A 7,475-nucleotide genomic window follows, 5' to 3' on the forward strand; every position below is an offset into this window, starting at 1 on the left:
AACCATGTCACATCTCCTTTGCTGCCACTTTGTTAACCATGTCACATCTTTTGCTGTCACTCTGTTTACCATGTCACATCTCTTTTGCTGCCACTCTGTTAACCATGTCATATCTCTTCTGCTGCCACTCTGTTAACCATTTTACATCTCTTTGCTGTCACTCTGTTGATCATGTCACATCTCTGCTCCTGTCACTCTGTTTCCCTTGTCACACCTTCTGCTGTCACTCAGTTAACCATGTCACATCTCTTAACTCTCAATGTCACCCATATCACACCTTCTGCTGCCACTCTGTTAACTATGTCACATCTTTTTTACTCTCATTTTGTTACCCATCTTGTACTATGCTCTACAGAATAAAGGACTGCCTGTCTTTCATCCTCTTTTTATAATCTGAATGTCATTCGAATATTCTCTACCCCACAAGCATTACAAGAGCGATTTAATCCTTCCACCACGAAGTTAATATATTTTAGTTTATTCCTATCGCCTCGGAGCTGCTATATTCAACACAGAGAAAATATCTCGCGCTGAAAGGGAGAATGAAGGCTGTATCTGGTCCTTCCATATAGAAAAGTCTCTCGTACCTGAGTAAAATGGTCTGTAAATGACAATAATATAATGGGCAAGACGCCATGATACGGACAGAATTGAATGTAGGAAGTATTTTTTTTTATAGAAGATATTTGTCTCTGGGATGAAGCAGAACATTTTATCATGCTTAACTGATGAGTCTTTGAATGCATGACCTCTTTCTCAGGCCAACCTGTTAATGACATTCTTGTTACTATGCTTTCCACAGTTCATTCTGCGTCCAGGTGTCCTGTTCACGTTATTTATTACTGGGAAGTTGTGTTGTGATGATGATGATGATTATGATGATGATAATGATTTTGTTCCCGTTTGGTGTGTGTGTGTGTGTGTGTGTGTGTGTGTGTGTGTGTGTGTGTGTGTGTGTGTGTGTGTGTGTGTGTGTGTGTGTGTGTGTGTGTGTGTGTCCACCAGGTACCAGGGGTGTGAGAAGGCCGGGATGCGCCCCTCGCTGGTGATGACGGAGGACGCTAGGAAGGCTCTGATGCAGCGGCGACTCCAGAGACGCACCCAGGAGGCCTCGTTGCTCAGGACACGGCACAGCAATGGCCAAGATGTGCAACAGAATCAAGGTCAAGCGTGCGAGGAGAAAGACGTGGACGCACTAACCAAAACCATAGAAAAACAGCAGGACACAGAACAACTGAGTAAACAGGATGACGACTCACAACACAGCATTCAGGAGATGAAGGTAAACAGCTTTCCTACCACCTCTCTCACACATCAGAATGAGCAGAGCCGTGATGTAGGAGAGCGGGGGAGAGCATCAAAGCAGGAAGCGAAGCAGAACAACGAGAGGCGTGATAAACAGGTGAAGCAGAAGAAAATACAAATCCTGTTTTCGCCAGACAACGGCAGGACGGGCAGCGGTGATGACAGTGGCAAGGGTAATGGCGTGGACGATGTGAGGGAGTACAGTAGTTGCAATGGTCTCAGTTGTGACGGTAACAGTATTAATGGAGGGAACAATGATATCACTGGGAGTTCCGGAAATGTAGGTTATAGTTATCATGGCAACAGTGGGAGGGTCGACGATCGTAGGACTAATACTTCTTTTAGAAGTAATAGTAGTAGTAGTAACAGTAGTAGTAGTAGTAACAATATAATAAAAATCAGTAACAATATATTTAGAGGTTTTAGTGGAGGCAGTTGCAGTGACATTGACAGATTCCTTTCTATCAACAAAGACCTGCCAGTTTTGTTTCGCAGTAAACTGATCGATGTGCGAGTGGTAGACAAGCACAAGGCAGCCCGCAGTATGAACCTGGACGCACACCCAAACACACAACAAGCCGGGGCAAGAAAAGCAAGGGACGGAAGTGATCTGTTATGTGGTAATCGGGTCCTTGGGCAGACACAGTTGCGAAAGGAATCCGGATTATTGAATCACTGTAAGCCAATGAATCAGTGTGTGTTAGGGAATCTAAGTCAGGTCGGAAATGAGAGTGAAATGCTGAACCTAGATGAGTTATTAGAACAGTGTCGAAGGATGGACCAAAGTAAATCCCTAGAGCGAAATGGAAAAAGAAAGGTGGGTCGAAGTGAATCTCAAGATCGAAATGAAAAAAGGCAGAAAATAATGGTAAAGGAGGAAGCTGATAATAGTGAGGTCAGTGCTGAGGAATGTTGGATTGATGATGATGATGATGAGGAGGAGGAGGGTAGCGGGAGATGGCAAGGTAATTTTGCTGACGGTGGAAGCGGTAACAGTAGAAATTATGTCAGTAAATATGATAGCCGGAATGATGATAGTGTTTGGTATCGCAGTAAAGGTGTTGTGTATGACCGTAGGGAGTTAGAGGAAAATGTAAGTGTATATAATGATAGGAAGGGAGTTGCTAGTGAATGGTTTGGTATTAATAATGATGTAGTGGGTTGTTGCCAGGAGGAGGAAGACAGGCGTGATTACCACAGAGCCAATAGATATGAAGATATGTACACATTTCACGAAAGAAATGGTCGGAGGAATATTGGCCTAACGAACGAAAGCGTTTACAAGCAAGAGTATTTTGGTGATGAGCGTTCTATGCATAATACAACGGAAACTGGTGATGGCTATAAATGTAAAGATAAGCATAGATTGTATGATAATGATAACGGAGAGGGAAGTAACCGTTTTAATGAAGGAACTTATGACCTAGGGTATTTTGATAGTCATCAGTACAGAAAAGATAGACTGGAAATTGGTGATGGACAGAACGACATCACCAGTAACAGAAGCGATAGCGAAAACAGGCATCACAACAGTGACAAAAGGAGGAACAGTAAACAGTATCTTCGCAGTGACAGTGAGGCTGTTGGTTGTGCCAGATATGGAATGGGTGAAGATAGGGCACTGTATCGCAGCTCGGAGATAGAGAGGATTAGAAAGCTATGTCTTGTTCTAAGATCGTGTCTCACTTTTCCCGGGCAAGAGCAGAATGAAAATGACACTGATATTAAGGAAGAAGTAGAAGAGGTGGATACTTGTGATAGTTGGTGTGAGAACGAGGCGGATGAATGGATGGGTATGAGAAACGGGGAAATTAAAAGAGGAGATAATGTTAGATGTGGTGAAGCTGCTGAAAATAAGAGAGATTATGGAAACCAGATGTGCATTAAAACGGAGGATGAGACTGAGAATGAGTGCTTAAGAGATGCTCGGTATGATGCCGAAAATGGTGATTATGTCAGTACTAACGGGCAAGGTGAAGGAAAATACGAGGTTAACCTGGATCAAACTCAGAGGGAAGGAATAAATATTGATAAACGGGTAAGTGTCAGGTTAGAGAAAATAGACTATGAAAGAATCAAGAAATATGTGCGTAAGACCAAATGTATGAATAAAACTATGACCCAAGAAGAAACTATTTATATAAGCGAGAATAAGAGTAATCATAAGGATGAGAACAACAAGAGACAAGAGGAAGACAGAGATAAGAATTGCACCAAAGAAACGGAGGACAAATCTGATGTGGATGATGGTGAGGAAGAGAGTGCTGTGGTTGAGGATAAAGTGGGGAGTGCAATGGATGATGCTGAAGAAGAGAGTGCTGTGAGTGAGGATAAAAAGAAGAGTGCTATGGGCGAGGCTAATGAAGATACTGCTATGGATAAAACTTTAAAAGAGCGTGCAATGAATAAAGCTAAGGAAGAGAATGCTACGGATAAGGCTAAAGGAAAGAGTGCTATGGACGAGGCTAAAAAAGAAGGCGAAAGGATAGAGAAGCTAGTGTACCTAACATGCAAAGGGCTTGGCAAATTTTACTCCCTCGCTGTTGATCTGAGGCACTTCAATGACCTACTAAAGCAGGCGGTGTCGCGGGGGTTGTTCATACTAGGAGCACACCACTTCCACAAAGATGGCGAATTTTGGCCCAAGGAGTTCTCTACAGCTTGTGGCTTCCCTAGAGTAAAACTGTCTACCGTCCTGTTTCACATGCCTCATCTCTCTGCCACTGACCTAGCTGCTTTTATGAGGAAATATTCTGCTTTGTTTACTGATGAGGTGGTCCTTGTTCTCAGTCTAATGATTGTGCTTTATGATCTCGCATTCAGTGTGGAAGAAAGCCTTGAGGCCTTTGGTGGTAAGGGATGCGGTGAAGATGATGGTAATTTAGTTTTACAGATAACACCCAATCCACAAGGAATCTTATCACCTGGTGCATCAGCATTTCATGACACTAATGCTGAACTAACTGCTGGAATATACAATGGATCTTTTCTAGAAGATTCAGACATGCAAAAAGACTACAAGATTCAAAATGAAGCTGCATTTGATGGATTACACACGGTTAAGAAAGAGAAGGAAGAAAGAGAAATGAAAGATGAGGATCTTTTGAGATTAACCGATGACTGGAAAGATGGTGATATGAAAATTAAAGAGGAGCCTGACAATGACGGATATCAGACAGAGATTGTAAAAATAGAAACTCATGAATCTTACTCAAGGACAAACACAAACGTACCAGACAGCCAAGTAAAGGAAGTAATGAACGATGATCAAAGGCTCCTAGCAGCCATAAAGAGGGACGAGTATGTGGATCTCTTGCAATGGTATTTGGCCCATGATATTCAAGTCCCTTCGCCCTTAACAGTGGTTCAGCAGCTAGGTTTCTGTCTGTCAGAAGTGCAGCACCTAGCCTCCTCTTGCTTTGCCAGTAAGGATGAAGTCGGATCTATATACTCAGAAACCACAAAATTACCTTTACAGTATTTGTCTGCTGGATCACACAACCGGAAATCCAAGACCAAAGAAACTAAGCTGGTTGATTCGAATATCGATGACCCAGGAGTAAAAATTAAGGACAATGAGCAAATGGTTTTTGGTTCATCACTAACTAAGCCCCATACTGATCAAACTGAATACCATTCTTCACCAATGGAACGGAGAGATATGCTAATGATCCCTGAAGCCACACCACCAAAACCTCGAAATGAATCGATGTCAACCAGAAACACCATCAGAAAATCGATGTCATGTAATTCCTCAACACATGATGAGATAATAGTAGAACCAGATCCACTATCATTTGACCCTAAAGAAATTGAAAGTGCATATGATAAACACATAATCAGTTTCGATCATACAGATGCACATCGCTCGAAAGGACGTTATAATATTGGGGAGGAATATGAACCAATGGAAATACGTAGACACGAAAGAGGTAAATTTGCAGTGTCTCAGGGTGGCACTCCAATTTCAAAAGATAAACCAGGATGTGTCTTATCAAATGGAAAACTAGAAATACAAACAAAACGTAAGACGATGTTAGAGTGTGAGAGACATATACAAGTTCATGGTCAAAAGCAATTCTATGATTATTTAGATTACAAGGTACCTCACCCGCATTCATCATCACCCACTTGTTTTACTCAACGTGCTGTACAGATAGAAGTCCCACCCATGCGACAGTCTGACGGCTATGATTTTACCAATGTTTCTCCTCAGCACCCTTCCCTTCCCGTTCCTAATTTCAGTATCCAGGAGACCAATAATACCCATTTCCTGTATAACACAAACTATTGCTTTGTTAGGCAGACTAGTTCACCCACCCACGCCTCATCACAGCCTTCTTCACCACACATTGGACTGTCTTCGTCTGGCTGTCATTCAAACGCATTTACGTTTCAGAGAGCCACTAATAGTTCATTAATCTGCTCCCAAGATATATCTTCCCTGAACAGCTGTAAACCCTCCTACTACATGCATCGTCCCCCTTACGCACGAACCGGTGAGTTTTCAAAGTCTCGCAAACTCACTGACCAGATATGTCCCAAATCACACTCAGTCAGCACTAAACAGACAGAGATAAGGCCTTTAGGCGTCAAGCAAGAGGAAAATCTAGATAAGAGACTGAACCCAAGAGGGAGGGAGTGTTCATTTTCCACTCATACTGCAGCCTCTCCATCTATTTATTTCAAAACATCTACTAAACAAGAAAAGAGATGTAACACAGAGTGCTTCTTGGACACTTCATCAAGAAAGATCCCTAGTCGAAGGGAAGGAATTAACAACCAAAGACTAAAAAATAACCGGTTTCAGTGGCCTGGATTAAGTGGAATATCTTCGACAAATCAGACTATTCCTATGTCTATCATATATAACACTCCAGAGTCCAATCCAATTCACCTCCATCACAGACACAGGAGCTTTGCAGAGATGGTTCCCGCTCCCACCGATGTGTCGCAGGGTCATTCACTTGTAAAGTGTCCACAGTCAAAGTCTTTGGGTTCAGCAACGGGAATATTTACAAATGTTAAGAATGAAGATCTTGGGGAATGAGAATACGAGAAAAAGAATCTCTTTTTTTATCCTGCTTCCTTCAGAAGTACCTCAGCCGATGACTCTGCTTGGGAGGAAAGTTCTATAGATCATTACGTTAAGAATGAAGGCTTTGAAGATTGTGAGTTCGAGAATCAAACCCAAGATGAGGAATTTGATTACCTTTGATCCAGAGGTTCAAGGCTTCATGAATCTCTCGGGGAAAGCTCTTCAGATCACGTCGTCCAGAAAGAAGGCTATGAGGACTGCTGAGTTCGACTCCCTTCACTAAGAGTCTATCATCGTCCGCATGGAATCTCTGGCGGTGGCAAGAAGAACATAAAAACGACCCCATCAAAATAAATTATTAATGGGGAATGCTAGTAGCCACGTTGAGAGGAGTCCCCAAAGTTTGTTAAATCGCCTGACCCTCCCAAAAATAAAATACAAGCGAAGTCATTTTCAAAGAGTTAGGAATTCTAATCAAGCTATCTTCAAAACTGACGTTCATTCGTGATTATTATTATTATTATTATTATTATTATTATTATTATCAGTAGTACTGTAGTACCACATCTCTGTGGGAAGTTTTCTTGTTTTTGTCAGTATTATTATTAAACCTCACCATATAAACAGCGAAGCTTCTTATTTTCGTCAGTATAATAATAATAATAATAATAATAATAATATTATTATTATTATTATTATTATTATTATTATTATTATTATTATTTGAACTTCATGATATTAAACATGAAGGTACCCTAGGGTAACCCAAGTCTTTGTGCCAAATATAAATGACTTTGACCTATTTTTGAAGGTCATAATTCTAAAACTTGCATATTTGATATTGAAATACTGCATAAATTAATGGAGATACAGCATTTTGGTTGAAAATCTAATGATAAAAATGTCTGCCGAATAATTTTGACAATATTTTGCCATTTAGATGATTTAGTCTGGTGAAAGTACCGAATTCAAATCTGCTCAGTTTTTTCTTTGCAACATGTTTTAGGGAAAACCACAAGAGCTTTAAAGCTGTAACTTTCCAGATATATAGCTGTGGTCCCCCCTATGATCTGACAGGAATACGGTTAAAGTTAAACATACAGTTCGCCAGTTATTGAGACAAAATTTACAC

This window comes from Coenobita brevimanus, chromosome 21 (genome assembly GCF_032717465.1).
Source record: "Coenobita brevimanus isolate Jiangsu-jjx chromosome 21, ASM3271746v2, whole genome shotgun sequence".
Taxonomy (NCBI): domain Eukaryota; kingdom Metazoa; phylum Arthropoda; class Malacostraca; order Decapoda; family Coenobitidae; genus Coenobita; species Coenobita brevimanus.